This window comes from Parus major, chromosome 4 (assembly GCF_001522545.3).
Source record: "Parus major isolate Abel chromosome 4, Parus_major1.1, whole genome shotgun sequence".
NCBI lineage: Eukaryota > Metazoa > Chordata > Aves > Passeriformes > Paridae > Parus > Parus major.
The window spans coordinates 11,164,278-11,181,013 of NC_031771.1; positions in this window are offsets into that span (position 1 = coordinate 11,164,278).

Below are 16,736 nucleotides of genomic sequence, written 5' to 3' on the forward strand. Positions count from 1 at the left end.
AGGACAGGTAAAGGTAAATGGAGGATGTCCATATTGTTCCACGGTTCTGCTCTACAAGAAAAGCACGAGTTTTCAGAGCACAGGAACTGAAATCCTCTTTGACCAAATGGGATTGTGCTGGAATTTTTTTCTCCAGTCTAAGCCAAAACATTGTTTTTTATGGCCTCCTTTTCCGTAAGCAGGGAATGAAAAGTGAAAATAGAGAAACGAAGCAACATATATTTCTCAGTTGATTGATGAGATCCCACATTGCCCTGGAGGACTTTTGCAGATGGAAGTTGTCCCATGACTGCAAGATCTCCTTGTGTCAGCACTGTTAGCTGGGATGCTCATGCAGCAGCAGACAGGGTACCTTGCACGCCTGCTGCCAGCTGGGAGCTGGGTTTGTCACGTCTCCAGTGGCAAAGATGGTGACACGCTACTGATACCTAAAGTGCTGTGTTGGATCCAGCAGGCAGAACTCCTTGAGATAAGCAGTTTGACTGAATTCCAGCATCGCTTTTACACTGCTGAGTCTATCTGAAGCCTGAAAGACCAAGATGCAAGAGCCTTAGATGTTATTACAGATTCTTTTGACTTTCAATCCTACAATTACTTGTATAATGGTGAGGAGAGAGAAGAATGATCCTTCAGCATGTGTGCTAAGCTCTTCAGACACTGTGTGTTCATAGGCTTGCTCTCTATATTTCATATGTGGCATAATTGCAGTGGAGGGAAAAAAAAAAAGAAGAAAATTGCACATTCAAGCTAAATTAAATTCAGAACCTCTAATATGGTCACAGAAGGCATGTACACATTTAAATAGGACTGCTGCTCTGGAAACCAAGTAGTTCTGAAGTACATCTACATGGTGGCTCTTGACTCCATGCAGCTCCATTAGGTAACATTTTAAAAATAAAACCACTTAATGATGAATGTTCATAAATGAAAAATGCATATTCCCCATAAAATGCTTATCAAACAGCAGTGCCCATCTAATTTTAGCACACACACACACACACAAAAAAAAAATCACATTAATCCATATTGTTATGAAAGTCCTGATCTGCCCTTGAGAGTCCTTCCTAGGATTTTAAATAATGAGTCTTACAAGGCAGCCTTCTTTTTTAAATAAGTTTCTAATTTTTTAATAGGGAGAGGGACAACAAATGAGAATATTTTAGGTTTGGGGTGCTTTTATAACAGCAAAGAATTTCTTCACCTGAAGCTGTGTGACTTACTGTTAGGAGTTCTTAATTCCCTTAAGGAAATTTAAATGCTGGATTGACATAGATGTGCCTATTATAGAGCCAAAATTTCTACAGTGACAGACCAGGCAGAAGGATTCTCAGTAAGGGACCACTGTTATTAAATACACTGTCACAGAAAATTAGGCCAAAAGCAGATCACACTTAAAGAGACTGCACAGTAAGGCACACCCTTTTAAATTAGACTGTCCTCCTGCACTCCACAGAGTTTGTTCTGTGCTGGAGTTTAATTTAATTCAACACCACTCTTGCTGTAGTCAACCTTTTGGCTTCCACCATCTTTTCTCCCATGTTTTGCATCTTATGGAGACTATTTTTAAAGTTAATTAGCTCATCCAAAATAAAGTTGAAAAAGATGCAAATCCAAAACTATCATTTTAAAGCACTATCATGTGAAATAAACTGCACATTGTTAGTTTGTTTTCTTCTTTAGTTACTCCTTTTCTAAGGAAATATAAATTATTCACTCGAAAATTATTTGAATTCTTTGTGTACGTAAGTCCCTTGAAATGTTTTCCCCCCCTCTTAATATGAAGTAGCAAATATGGAAATGAAATATTAGATAATGAGAAAGTAGGCAACTGGAGGGCTGTGAAAACACAAATCCTAAGGGAAATGATTTTACAAAGAACAAATCTTGACTAACAAACAAGTACCTACTGTCAGAATTTCACCTGGCCGCAACCCTGTAAGCTGCTTGCTCCACAGGAACATCCTTTGTGCTCATTAAATATAAAGGAAATACTCCAGACAAGCAAGTCTGATTACTTAAGGAACACCTTAAGAAAAGCTGTGAATACCATGATACATGATTTGTTCAATAGGACCTAGCAAAACATTAGGACAATATAGAATATGGTGGATTATTATCTATTCAGCACTCCAGTAGCACTTACACACCCCAGCCAACGTTGCTGACCTCTGAGCCAGGAACTGCACTGACAACCCAAACCACCTGTCTTTTGTACCCAGAGATTTATAATACCAACTAACAAAACAGGGCTAGACAAAGAGAGAAAAATTTTGATGAAATCCTAACAGCAGCTCAAAAGGAAAGCAGCGTATCCCAAACCTCAGAAAAAGGATAATTTGCTAATTATGCCATCATTAGAATTCTGATTTTATATATCTGCCTTTCCAATGGGTATAATGCAAAGAAAACCTTGCTGAAAAGCAGACTTCCTGCCACTTTCATGGCAAACACAAAAGCAGCAGACTTAGGCCAGGCCTCCCACATCTAAGCAGAAGAAAAATCTTCTAGGAAAGTTTCCAGGGTCAAGAGGAACAACAAAGAAAACTCTTCCAGAATACCAAAATGAGCCCTCATTTTCAGTTTCAGAGTCATGACGTTTCCTCCTGTAACCAGCGTAAGTTGACAGCATCTGACAACATTCTTAGGAAAGCTGGAGAAGAGTGATCTAGTTGGAACTACTGTGAAATGAAAGCAACTTTAGGAAACGTTTTGACAATGAGGAGTTTACTGTGGTTTTTCAGGTATCAAGTCAAGCTCTATGCAGACTTGTCCAGCATCTGATACTGAAAATATTCTCATTTATACCTTGTGTAGCAAAATACATTATTAACCTTTCAGATGGCACAAAGGAAATAAATACTCCAGTGCATAGGATTAGGAATTAAATGGTTTTATAAAATTATTTAAATGATCTGAAATAGGTAAGAAATATTTTAATGGAGATGAATTGTAAGTATTCCACTTAGATAAGCATAATCAACTGCATTCAAATATGGTGTTGAAGCACTGGGGCATTTCTCTATCTGTGCAACTTTTGTGCCCAAGACTTACTGCAATTTTTCTGTATTTTGAATACCTAAAGTGCTGCTGGGCTGCTTTAGATCAACTTTTCTTTTTTAACTTGGGATTATTTTTGGAAGGCTGAAAAATATCTAGGGAATATGGTTCACTTGCCTTCCCAGGCAGGCTGTTCATATACATTTATTGATCAGTTTAAAAAACACAAAGACAACAAGAACAAAACACTTCTGTATCTTGTCAACTGCACCTGGCATTCACAGAGAAAAGTCCAGATGTGCTTGGAAATATCTAGCCAAGTCACAAGCTTTTGCATTTTTTTAAGCAGCAAAAATACAAGTTTCTCCAAATGCTTAAGATTTTTCATTGATTTTTCTGACAAATACCTGTTCTACTATTCTGGTTTCAAAGCATCAAATGTTTCACCCATTCTCCCCCACCAGCTTAGTTAGTTATGGAATTAAATGATGGTGACTGCATCCTAACAATGTCAGCTGAATTTTATTTACTCCCACGAGTTGCAAAGTTAAAATAGCCCACTAGAAAAGGGAATGAGCACTGGACTCTGACTGCAAGCTGCAACATGAGCACTTAGCATTAGACAGCACTTGACGAGTCCCCTGTGCAAGAAGACCGCTCAGGACAAGCAGTTTCAGAATTTTAAAGCTCACTGGGTAAATATTCTTCTTATTCAGTGCCTGCTAACACAGAGATAATTGCCAGTAGCTGGAATGAGCTGAGGAGTTACAGTAGATAATTCAATGTGCTATACAAATATATGTGTTCTTCTATTATTCATACCATGACATTTGTTGGTTGTCTCAAGAGTACCAAGTGAGGCTCCTATGGTTCATGAATTACTTGAATTATGCATGGTTATGGGTAAGCATTCACCATGTACAAACTGGTTTTGAATCATGCATTTCCAGGGGGCAATATTTCTCATGGTAACTAGCAAACTTTTTAGGTCTTTCAGAGCCTGCTGTGTGTTAGTAATTCCTGCTTGTGGCAGCGATCCTGGCATGCGTGATCTGGTAAAGGTGGAAGATAATGAATGTCTACATGCTGATAGATGGGAATCAGCATTTGTATTTATTCACATTCAAAAGGCTATCTCCCTCACTTGGAATTTAAATGATGACATCAAACTGCTAAACAGCGATCTGCTTTCCAATTGTCACTATAAATAGCAGTCCACAAGAGGGAGGTGGCAGTAGATCATATTTTTTACATTTGGAACTGTGCAGTTGTTTCCCAGCTAACAATCTCGCCTTGGGAAGGTAACTTATATTCTTAGCTCTAGGCTTTTGTTTCTAGGCACCTCTTTACTATGTTTTCAGTTCATTTTTCTCAACAATACCACCCATCTTTCAGGAAAATGTACGTGAAAAGCCATTAATGTACCACTGGCTGCATAAATACATGAGAATGGCTCTACCAAAGGATATGCTTTTTCTAAAAACACTAAGACCTTTTCTTTCCCTTAGTAAGAACCCCATTTTTGTCCCAGAATCCATCTTTATAAAAGTAAAAGCTGAAAGGAAACTCAATTGTTCCACAGTCTGTTGCTGTGCAGGGAATATTTCATGTCGTTGAACTACCTAGTATTAAGTTTTTAATAAGAGTGTTCATAGAATCATGACACAGACAGACTGTTCAAACTTTGGTGCATTAAACAGAGATCCTTTTTCTTCCTGGCTTGGGCAGCAGAACAGCCCCACAAGGAGCCTCAACAAGTCTGAGAATGGAACAGGCTGGTCCTGGGGCTGCCAGGCTTCCATAGAGGAGCCAGCCATTGGCAGGGATCCCCTCTGGCCCCTCTGCTAAGGCTTTATATGACCTGTGGTAAGACTAAATATTCATGTTCAGTAGAAACAAATAGGGCCAGGAATCTTCATTGTCCTGGAGAAGTATAGGTCTGTATAATCACATAATTTCATATGTCAAAATTTACACACAGGATATTGACTCTGTTTTTTCTGTGCTGGATAATACAAACACCCTAACACTGTGAACTGATTAACCACCCATGTCCCCAATATTCAAAAGCTTTATCTAAAACTCACTGAGTTGAAGACATTCTGTGAACTAAGTACATGGCATTCTCTGCCCTCCTCCCAAAACTTACTTGAAGTAAACATGCTATCAGAGAAGCTGGCAATGAGTAAAATACATCACATCTTCCTCCCTTTTACCCTGTGAAGAGAGAATTGCTTATTACATTCTGTTTTGTAGTTTTTTGTTCAAGTGCACCCTAAAATTTTGAAACACTTCTGCCTTCAGCTTTGGAAAACTTGCTGAATAAATTATCTTTGCTAAAGTTCCACTTTAATTTGTTCTGTTCTCAGTTTCTCTTGTTATCACCACACAAAAAAGCATCTCCTGTGTTCATGTGCCCACTTAAGTCCTTGCTTACCCAACTCTTGATGTGTGCAATGAGAGGACAGGAGGGAAGAAGACACTATTAGTTTTTTATCATGTTGGCTCTTAGAACACACTAGTGCTTCAAAAACACTGTTAATTTTTCTCTGGCAAGACATATAAAGCACATAATGATAAAGGAACATACCATGACTTGTTGGCAATAGGTGCACAGAATTCCTCTATTTGATAGTCACTGTGATAAGAGGAAAATTGGTCTCTCTTGTAAGACAGTTCTCTAATGTGAGTAAAAGCACATAACTATTGAGGCCACCTCAGGAAAAAAAGTGGAAGCTCAGCTTTCTGCATGTTAGATTTGCAGGTTCTCAATTTTATGACAGTCATTAACTTTGGAAGCATTTTGAAGTGTCTGCATTTGTATTTCCAATTCTGAGTTTCAATAATTGCACAATCTTCACTCTACCCTTTGCATTTTTTTCATTGGTTGTATATATCTGGAAAGAACACCATATATCTCAGAGCCAATATATTTGTACACTGAAGCTGTGTATCCTAATTTTATTTAAATTCTTAAAATTTCACTAGTTTAATGACATTAGAGGAAGCTGTTTGTCCATTACAAGGCATTTCAAGGACCTATTTTATTAAAAATTTCTTTTCATTTTTATTCCTTCCTCCTAAATTTTTATGGGTCTCGTGTATTTAGTTTGAAAAAGTATCTCTGGAACAGAAATGTTCAGCAATAAATAATACAAGCAATAATAATACAAGTAATTGTGTATTACAAGTTGCTTCTGCTGGTTGGTTACTAAGAAATTGTTCTCATGGTTATTTTTTATTTATGACTTCAGGACTGTATCTCATTTTATCTTTTTTTTCTAGTTTTTATGACTTTTTAATAACAGGGAAAGAAGTCAGTGTCTGCACTACTTCCAAATGTATCAGAGGTTATTTTCAATTTCAAAAGCTGAGCAAACTTAGTTGTAAAATGTATTTCAAATTATAGAAAAAATTGTAGATATTGGACATGGATATATTCATAGCAAGACTAAAAAAAAACAAAACCAAGGCTTAAGAAGAAGTGAAAATCCAACATCTCTACTTCTTGAAGGACTTAGCTTTCGCTTCTACCTGCAAGCTGGAAAGACTTTGCATATGAAAATAAGGAAGATGCCTTCCAAAAGTAAAATTTAAATGCTTCTCTATTACTGTTAGCAGCAAATCACATTAATTCTTCTACTATTCATTGTGATAATGACATTAGTCAAGGTGCTCCCTGGATACTCCTGTAGTTGTAATACGTAATTCTGTGGAAACTCCATTCCAATTTAGCAAGAATTAATGTTCACTTATTGCAAAGTGTTACAGGAAAAACACATTTGTGGACTTTACATAGGATCATATTCTTGGCCTGTGAAGAGGCAGAGCAGATAAAGTAGGAGCTGGAATAGAATTCAGGTGTAATGAGTAAATGCTGTTGTTTGTAGAGAGCTCTTAATCTCACTGTGTAAGAACTCAAGGCACTCAGAGCTGTTATATTTTCAATGGCTTAATCAAGAAAATGTTGGGAGACTGGCACTGCAGTTGGGATCAATGGAATCCCTCAATGTCCTCATTAATAAATCAATGTAACAAGAGTAATAATAACACTTCACATATGTATTGCATTGTCCCTTTTCTGAAGGATCTCCAAGCCTGTTGTGAGCATTCATGAGCTGAGCATCACTGTCCATCTGTGTGGAGTGTCTCTCCTCTTCCTGCTGCAGAAAATGCCTTCTCCTGGGAGACCCTGGGGAGGGGCTCCTACAGGTGCACACCTGGCTCCAGGCAGATGTGTTTGTGTGTTCCTGTTGCCTGTAGCTCCACTGGCCACATGGTGGGCTTCATGTTTTTTTTTTTGTTCAGAATCCTTGAGACATTTTATTCAGTCATTTCCTAAAGTCTTTGTGCTGTGAATCAGGCCTCTTCTCTACCCTTACATTTATATTTTCAAAAATTAACAACAGCATTTGTCTACACCTTGTAATGCTCCTCCAAGTTTTCAGTGGTACCTTTATCCTGATATTTATTTCATTTTTTTAAACTTTATTATGGACACATTTATGCAGCTTAAACCTTGTTTTTCTTCACAGTTTGCTGGAGAAACCATACAAGAAGGGTCCTGGAGCACCCATTTTAGAAAAAGGCTACTTACTTTTGTTTGACTTTCAGTGACCTGAACAGTTCCCTGACCTGTGGCCTGTCTCATCAGAGCAGCCAGTTTGACAGTTTTCCACAGTTTCTTCAGCTGTTCTGAGGCAATAGCAATTTCTTCTCCTGCATAAAACCTAAATCATACACAGGTCTAGGATTTTACTTTATCTGGTGGATACTGGCCACTTAGTTTTTTCAAATATACTTCAGTTCCTCAGCTACTACTGTTACTTTTAAATTCCCTCTTCATTTGTTAGGAGTCCAGCTCACTTCTGCTTTATTAATTTTTGTCTAAAATCTGGAAGGTGTTGAGCTGTTCCCGTTTCCACTCGCTTGGGCAAAGAGAATGACTGGGCACTTCTTTCCAGCAGAAGGCTTTGCATGGCCAGGGAACTGCAGATCTGGTGGGAGCTAATTAATCTTTTTCTCTCTGCACACTGTGCATGGTCCTTTGCTTGTTGCTGAAAAGGTTTCTGGAAATGAATAGTAAGAAGAGGATTTAAAGAGTTTCTTTTTTCTCCCTGAAGCCGTAGAATTTTGCCTTGCATTGGGTGGTGAGGACTAGAGTTATGCCTAAGCGCTTATTTAGGAGGAAGAAAGTCCAACTAAGCTTACTATTAAAGGGTGTGGGTTTTCTTCTCAGTTGCTGTGGACAAAAAATGTTATGAAAGCCACCCTGATGTGCTACAATCATCCCAGCTATGTCACAACTATCCTTACTTCCTTTGCTAATATGAACCCATTCTGATCCTTTTCTACCCCCAACTTACCTTTTGGGCTGTCTTGATGCTTTATTCTTGCTTGATACCTTCTGTCTCTCAGGCTAGCACTCAAATGCACACATTCCTGCCCCCTAAACTCACACAAACACGTGTTTTACTATGAATTACCTTTGCCTCTGAGTTCTACTCTTCACAGTTCAGTAAAGAGATGTACCTGACAATGGAGATGGGAAAGGGTGGGAAGCTGGAAGGAGCATCTCCAAGCTTTGCTCCCAGGTGAAATACATGTCCTCACTTAATCATGCTCTGCATAGTTCTTTGAGATCATTGCTTAAAGGATCTGTGCAAGTACAGGGCACAATTAATTATATTGCATTTGTAATCAGGCCATAAAAGAGAAACCCTTGAACCACAGCTGTATCATTCCAAGCACTGCAGTCTGTGGATGTCTTCCTTCAAATTTTGCTCCATGCCAACAAGCAGTAATAGGTTCTCATTGTATCCAAAACTCCTGAAGTCTTTTTCAGCCTGCACTGGCCATCAGCCCATTAAACATTCCATAAACCAACATGTATTTCTCTCTGGACTTATTTCTTTCTTCTTTTTCATCCCAATGTGCAAGCAATTAGGTATTAAATCCTTAATAAGCCAATCTAGACCAGCCCACATGACTATTTTTCTCCTAATCAATTTATTCAGCTCACATTGAGGGTTTTACCATATTTACAATATCACAGCAATTTGTGTAGGAGTAATACAAGGTAAGGAGTAATTTCAGGGAAAGAAAATCCAGTTGTAGGTTTTTGCTGGTTTTGTTGAGCATCAGTGTGTGGGGGTTCATTTCACCATTTGGGAGGAGGAATTTTGAGTTTCAGTCAGCAGAGTTCAGTTCCAGCACGGGGAGAACAGAAATGCATAATTAAACAAGCTGCAAAAAAATTTGGAAAATGTAATCAGACTCCTGCAAGCTGTCTTTTTCCAGAAGCCTTTTCTTCTTTTTTCTCATTCTCCTCTAAGCCTTGGAGATGGACTTCACCTTGCACTGTTACCACATCAAAGTTAATTTATTATCACAAGGGGAAAAAACCACTAGTCTCAGGGGTTCAGGTCAGAAAGGCACCTGTGCAGCCTGGATATTTATGCAAAATGACTCTTAAATAACCTCAATACTACTTCTTGAAGTCTCCACAGGTTATGCACACTATTGGGTCTCCACATTTCCTGAGCCCTGTGTCCCTTGTTGTACGTGATGGTGAATACCTTTGGACCCAGGCAATCATCCAGCTCTACTTGAGATGTACTGCTTGACTGTAAAGCAAACTGATAACTTCCATGGCCTGCAGAGAAAAACAATGGCAATGCTTTCTCTAATTAACAATTAGTTAATTTTTGCTGGTTTTAGGATTTATTGATATAACTGTAGTTTTAAAACGGCCAGCTAAATTTTCCAATTTAATCTCTCCCCTAATTCCCCAAACCCCACTTTTGTCCCTCATAGTTCTATTTCTGCTCCATAAGTTATATGACTCAGATTTGAGCATGTTGTACATAATATTACCCCAAAATACGACTCTCATATTCTAATCCTGCCACAAAATTAATTTCTGTACAGAGAAACTGTACACACATCTTGTGCAGAAACAACAGAGGGATGGTAGAGTCAAATAGCACACAGTACACTTTAAACCACGTTTTGTTTTTAAATTGCAGGGTATGAAAGCATTAATTTGAGATTGGCTCAAGAGGAAAACATAAGTTCCTAAGACTTCTACATTAAGAAGCTTGATTTCTGCTCTAGCTGCCACATGCAACCTGCAACACATGCTTTGTTTCATTCCCAAAGGGAAAATTCTCCTCTTACAGATTCAAGAGCAAAATGCTTTCCTTCCAGGCACTTTCCCTCCAATTCAAGCCTCCTTTCTCCAGTTGTACACACTACTAATTCAGGTTCCAGAAAGACTGGCTGCACTAATGGCAGTGTTAATGCATTCACACATCTGGAAGATCTCAGTTCTTTTACCAATTTCAGATTTTTTTAACTATTCATCTGATTATTGAACTTTTTGGGAAGGTAGAATGGGTAAATTCCAGCAAACAGCACAGAGGAAAGCTCCTTTTTTAGTGTTTGGAAAGGTTGAAATCATGTACAAATACAGTCATTACAGACTAAGTCCAATCTTGCAAATGCAAAAATGTCTGAATTTGCTTCTTTCAGGGTGAAACCTATAAAACTGCATGGGCTGTCATTACAAAGTTCATTATAATGTTGGTTCCCCTTTTAGGAACAAAGCTCCCTCAAACCAGAGTTTGTCCAGAATCCTCCTGAGGTGGATGTTGCCCTTGCTCTTCTTCTGAGGGACAAGGGCAGAAGTCCCAGAAGAGCATGCCATGAGAAATGCCATCTCATTTTGCATTTTAGCAGCTATTTGAGTTGCATCAACAGAGCTTGTCAATGTTGTCACTCATAAGACATGTTCTCCTCTTAATGAGTGCTGTAGCATCTTAGCAGATTTCTAAGCTCTATTTTTGATGATGTCAGGTTCAAAGGGAGGTCTAAGCTGCATGAAGACAGAGATGTCTATAAATGGCATCTATTTCTCTGTGGCTGCATATACCTTCCCATATAAATGTCAAATAAATCTTTTTACAATAAAGTTTTTTTGCAACCTTTTTTCCACACTCCATACATCTTGAAGTTGCACGTTTATCTAACACTTAGAGCCTTAGAATGGTAGAAAAAAAAATAAAGGAAAAAAAAAGGGAGCATAAAACTAAGGAGTAGAAGTTTCTGAATGGCTGGAAACAAATTGGTCAAAAGAGGGAAGCAAGCTGTCAGTAGGGTTAAAGTGAGGGAGAAAGAAAGGAGGGTTGGGGGGGACACCAATTCTGATAAGCAAGTGTTTATTTTTTTGCTGAGGAGGTTCTGTTCTTCACTTTAAACTAAGTCCAGCTTGTCTTTAATGACCGAATTATTCTTAGCAGTTGCAGCACTCCAGCCCAGCCCTGAGTCTGTGTTGACTGCAGTTTGCTGCTCACTCTCTGGGCTTGTTTTCTCCAGCCCCAGGCTTTACATTTTGTTGCTGTGCTGATGAGCCCTTTGACCTTTCTGCACTCATCACAGATGCTCAGACAGCAGATGATCTGCACTAAAGAGAGCTGAGAGATGTAGGGAGCAGCAATAGAATGTGCTGGGGACTCCCCCCAAGGTGCTGGGTGAATGGAGCCCTGCAGGGCGCAGGTATTCACCAGAGTGGGGCTGAGTCACCAACAGAGGCTTCTGAAATCCATAGTTTTAACCTGAAAAGCAGAGTATGCAGAAAGGAAATTATAAGTCTTAATGAATGGCTGCTTTGTGTATGGATTACACATTGGTAGCAATATGCCACTGTTTATAGCACATCATTAGCCTGCAAGAGCTGTAGTGTTTGAACTTTTTGTGTTTGTTTCAAAGGTGCCACAGCACAACATTTTAGTCTTTCTGCTGCAGTAACCACTGGTTGTTACAAATCCCTTCATGAATGCATTATGGAAAACTGGGGCAGAGTTCTTCACTAGCTAGCCAAGTGCATGCCTGCTGGGGCTTTGTACTAGAAAACAGTGAATAATGTTTTTAAAGCCAAAGTACAGTAGAAACCCATTTTACACACATAAGTATGTTGCACAAGACTAATATTCATTGAAGTTCCCTGCTGCGATGTGAAATTCATGTCAACTCGCAGTGCTGAACTTATTTTTCAGGTGTTCCTTTAATGGGTTCATCATATCATTTTACCTGTTAGTGTCCTCATAATAACTTACCTCTGTAAATCTATTATTTAATTGAGTATTCATGTAAAAAGGTCTCACTGTACTTTTCTCTATGATCTGGTGCACAGAAAGTACCTCTAAGGAGAGCCAGCACATATTTAATTCTGCTCTGCTTTACTTATTGGGATTACTGCAGGCAGAAAATCTCCCTGTTTGACATCCTCTGACACCTTACATGGATGTTAGTTGCACCATCTTTAGCAACACACCACTCACGTGGGGACCACTCTGAAGGGATTAAGATATTTTCTTTTTTAGCACAGCAAAACCAATGAGACCTGATGAATTTGAAGGGGTATCCCTGGAGCTGAGAGCCAATCCATCTATCAAGTCCTGACACTACCATGGAGACACAATGGATAAGCTTGTGCCTATACCTTTTGCTTCATTAAGGAGACAGGAGGTATTAATGACAGCAGTTACGTATTCTCAGTTAATTTAGTGCATGACAATCTAAGAGACCATAAGTAATTATGTTATCTGAGGAGTTTGTTAATTTTACTCGGTACTTAAAGATGTGAGGTACCCTGTAGAAAACTGATCAAGTGATAAGCAACAAAACGCCTTGTTGTTAAATAGCAGTTCAGTGAAAACCTTTCAAAAAAGCAGTTGACATAGTTATTTGTTTGAGTATTTGGGAACAAGGAGGAAAAAAACATGTAGGCAGCTGAAAGATAGAAAAAAAAAGCAAGGAATTTGGTGCTTTGTGGTTTTTAGATTTTTGGGCCAATCTAAAATTTAGTTGAGTGAGGATGCCTTGCTAACAACACTTCAGAGGATGTTGTTGCTCTTCCTTTTCACCACTCATGTGGTTTTTCTCCTGCTGTCCAGCTAAGAAAAGAAAGTGAATGGCAACATATTTTGTTTTAAGAGAAAGGAACTTATAAATGAGAGCCCAGGCATTGTCTTGTGGAAAAGTAAAGGCAGCAAAGCAAAGCAAATTTAAAAGTAGGAGGAAGAAAGAAGAGCAAGGGAAAAGAATTCATATTTAACAAAGAAAAGGGGAGCAAATTTAAGAAGTTTGGAAACAAGTAACATCAGAACAGCCTAGCTATCAATATTTAAACAACTAACCAAATTATTTTATCGTTTCATGTGTGAATCTTACAAACAGTTACCTATTTTTATTACATATAACTATTCTCTCCCGTTCATAGGAGACAATGACTGAAAACCCTGATGCGGATTTCACATTTCAAGCCAACTCTTGGCACTAAATAAACAAGCTAAATGTCTTAGGTTGCAATGTAAGATGTAACCAAATGTATTCTGCTACTCCATAGCTGGGGCAGTGTTCTTTATCTCTTCCACAACCCACCCTCCCTCCAGGGTGATATCTTCTGTTAATGGGCCATTGAGTCTCTCTGCAGGACTGATAAAATTACATCATTCCATTGTGAGATGCTCCACCCAGGGGGAGGGGCCAAGCATTCCTAACTGGATGTAATCTGAGGCTTGGAACACCACAGGCAGCCTTTCTCCACTGGATTCCCAGATGGAGACTGGGCCTATCTACAGCACTGGACCTTCAGAGAAAACTTCACCCTTCTGCAGGATCATTGCTTCAACAGAACCACTTCTGTCACTCCAGGACTTCAGCCATCATTTAATTGGACTATTACCAACACCCTGGTCAACAGGGTGTCAGGTTGTATTCTGACTCTGTCAGTAGTTTTTTTATAGTAGTTTTTTTATAGTACTGCAATTTTCCTAGTAAAGAACTGTTATTCCTATTCCCATATAGACAGAGAGCCCCTTGACTTCAAGATTATAATAATTTGGTGTGTGTGTGAGAGGGTGGTTTACATTTTCCCACTCAAGGGAGGCTCCTGCCTTCCTTAGCAGACACCTTTCAAATCAAGACACTAGGTGATTAAAAGGATGAGTGTAGACAAGTAACTACAGTTGAGGCTACAGACAAAAGAGGATTTGAGAATCACTCCATTATCTTTGAAATTATAACATGGAATTTAGCTCTCCCCCTCCCCTTTTTTTTTTTTAAATCACATCTCCATACCCACAGTGATAAGCAAAATGAACAGCAAGAAACTAAAAAATAAATCTGTGCACCCCAGCTAGAATGGGCAGTTAGCATCAGTAACATATAGTAGAAATAATTTTCTTTGTTGTAAGTTTTGTAACCATCGAAGCAGCATTCCTGTGTCAGATTCTGGAGCTCCATTCCACTCCATTAGCTGCAGAAAGGACAAGAAGCTGCTCCAGCTTTGAGATGGAGCAGGTATTTTAGAGAGGATGATAGCCCAAGTCAGCTGGACTTCCTTATCCAAGAGATCTCTCTGGAACCTATCCATCCTTTTGGGTGTCCTGAACATTTATCTGTGTTTTGAATCAAACTGAAACCATCCCACCTCACTGGAGTCACCATCATATTAAAATAGTACAGCAAAAAATGTTATGCTTTTATTTCTTTAGAGAAAATTGCCTGAATATAAAAAGTTATATTGTTATTGGTAATTAGGTCTGGAGCTGCAAATTACATTTCAACAATATATACCAAGTCAGTGAATAATACCCAGTAAACAATTTAGCATAATCAAACCTCCAGACATAACACCACCACATCTTCCCAGGAATAACGTGGAAAATCATTATCTATCATCCAGACAACACTTTGCTACTTTGAAATTTCTATTTTGGCTGCTGGAGCTTCCTCCTGGTGGCCAGAATTTACTGTTGGCTGGTCTACTGGGGGTTATTTTTTTAAAGAAGGAAGTTATAAACAAGAAGATTAAATGTATGTACACTATTCAGAAATAATATTTTAAATTTACTGTGAACAGGTTTAGTTGTGCTTGTTAATTTAGTTTCTATAAAAAAATATTTTAATATTTTGTTTTGTTTCTGTTTGGTTTTTTTTGCCCTTAGGAAAATGCGACTTTTCACGTTTCCCTAATGAGATCTGGATCAGTTAGAATCATCTTTTAAGCCAAACCACTGAGTTTGCAAAAATCTCATGACCTTCTCCATGCAGGTCTCATGGATATATGAATATAATATTTTACATTTAAAGATGTGGAACTTTGCTTCTGCCACTACAATAACTGCTTTACAATTTTGATGATTGCAGGAAATGAGGAGCAACCAACAAACAATTTGGGAAAGGGGGAAGAGGAGAGATTTAGAAATAGAGACATTGTTTGGCTGACAGGCTAGGGCTACATGGAAAATTTAGGGTTTAGATGAAAAACCTGGACCCCAGAAGAAGGTGCAACACAGCACTTGAGACATTTCAGTTTTGAATGAATTGGAAAGCTGCATAAGTTCATTCAGGGGCACACAGTACAGTTCTCCACTGTTTAAAATCAATGTTATCAAAGTGCAGTAAGATACTTTAGTAGAAAAGCAGAGGCAAATGTCAATAACTTTTGCAAACCCCCACATTTTTGCTACTGACCACAAGTAGATATGCAGCACTCTCTTTCATCCCTCTAGCTATAGACTGATTTGGGTCAGGATTGCAGGGAAAACTGGTTGCTGATTAACCCATTTGACCCATCACCTAAGAGGCTTGTGATATAAAATATGACTTGAGCTTTTCAAACAAATAACTGTAATTTCCATTTAATTTATTTTTGACCTTGCACTGCAATTATTCAATGTTAATTTATCTCAGGATAGAACAGCAGTTGCATGTAAACTGAAGGATGCTGTAAAAAGTTATGTGCATAGGAGAAAGACTGCAGTTATTAACTTAGCTTGCATTTGCACAATAGACAGATGAATAATGTTGCCTTTTTCTACAATGTAATTATCAAAATCAACTAAATTCACAAGGAATACTTGGAGAAATACAGAGAAGTTGGTTCTGCACGAAGTATAAAAATTCTCATTTGAAAACAATTCTATTTCTCTGGGTTTAGGACTGTTTTTTAGTATTTATTGCAAGACCTGGGAACGTGCTTGGAATTTTACAGAGCAATGAGCAGTAACAGGTCTTGGCCCCGAGCAGAATAGAACCCAGGAGAATGAAGAAAACAATAATGCATGGGAGGCCAAATTTTCTTCTTTGCCCAAAATCACAAGAACAAGGTAGTTTAAATTCTATCCTTGATATCCAGCCCCTGATTTTGGGGAAAAAACTTTATGTTGACCATTCATCATCATCAGAATTATCTTCCTGATCTGAATATGTCCCTATTATGCTGATTTTGAGGTATATTAATTTCAACTTCTATCATTGTTTTTGCTTTGCAGGTCATAACAGTCCATATTGCAGTGTTACATAGGAAAGATTTGGTTTTTGCTGTTGAAACCAAACTATTGTAAATTGCAGAGAACTACCATTTTCTTAATTAGGGTATAGAGGAATTTTGGCTTCTGCAGAATAAATAGGAGAAGAAAGAGGAGAAAATGGACTGTGACAGTCTTGAGTTTCTCTTCCTCCAAGTGCAGAAGAGTAATCAGTGCTATTTAAGAAGAATGTTATTTACCTATTGAACAAGGTGTTAGTCACTCCTCTAGACTGGGAGCCATCCTGACCTATGTCACATCTTAGGTCACACTACAGGAACATCTTTTTTTAAAACATTTCTTTAGTGGAAGAATTTGGAAAAAAATAGGAAGCTTCACTGCAAAAAAAGGCGAAAAAATGCT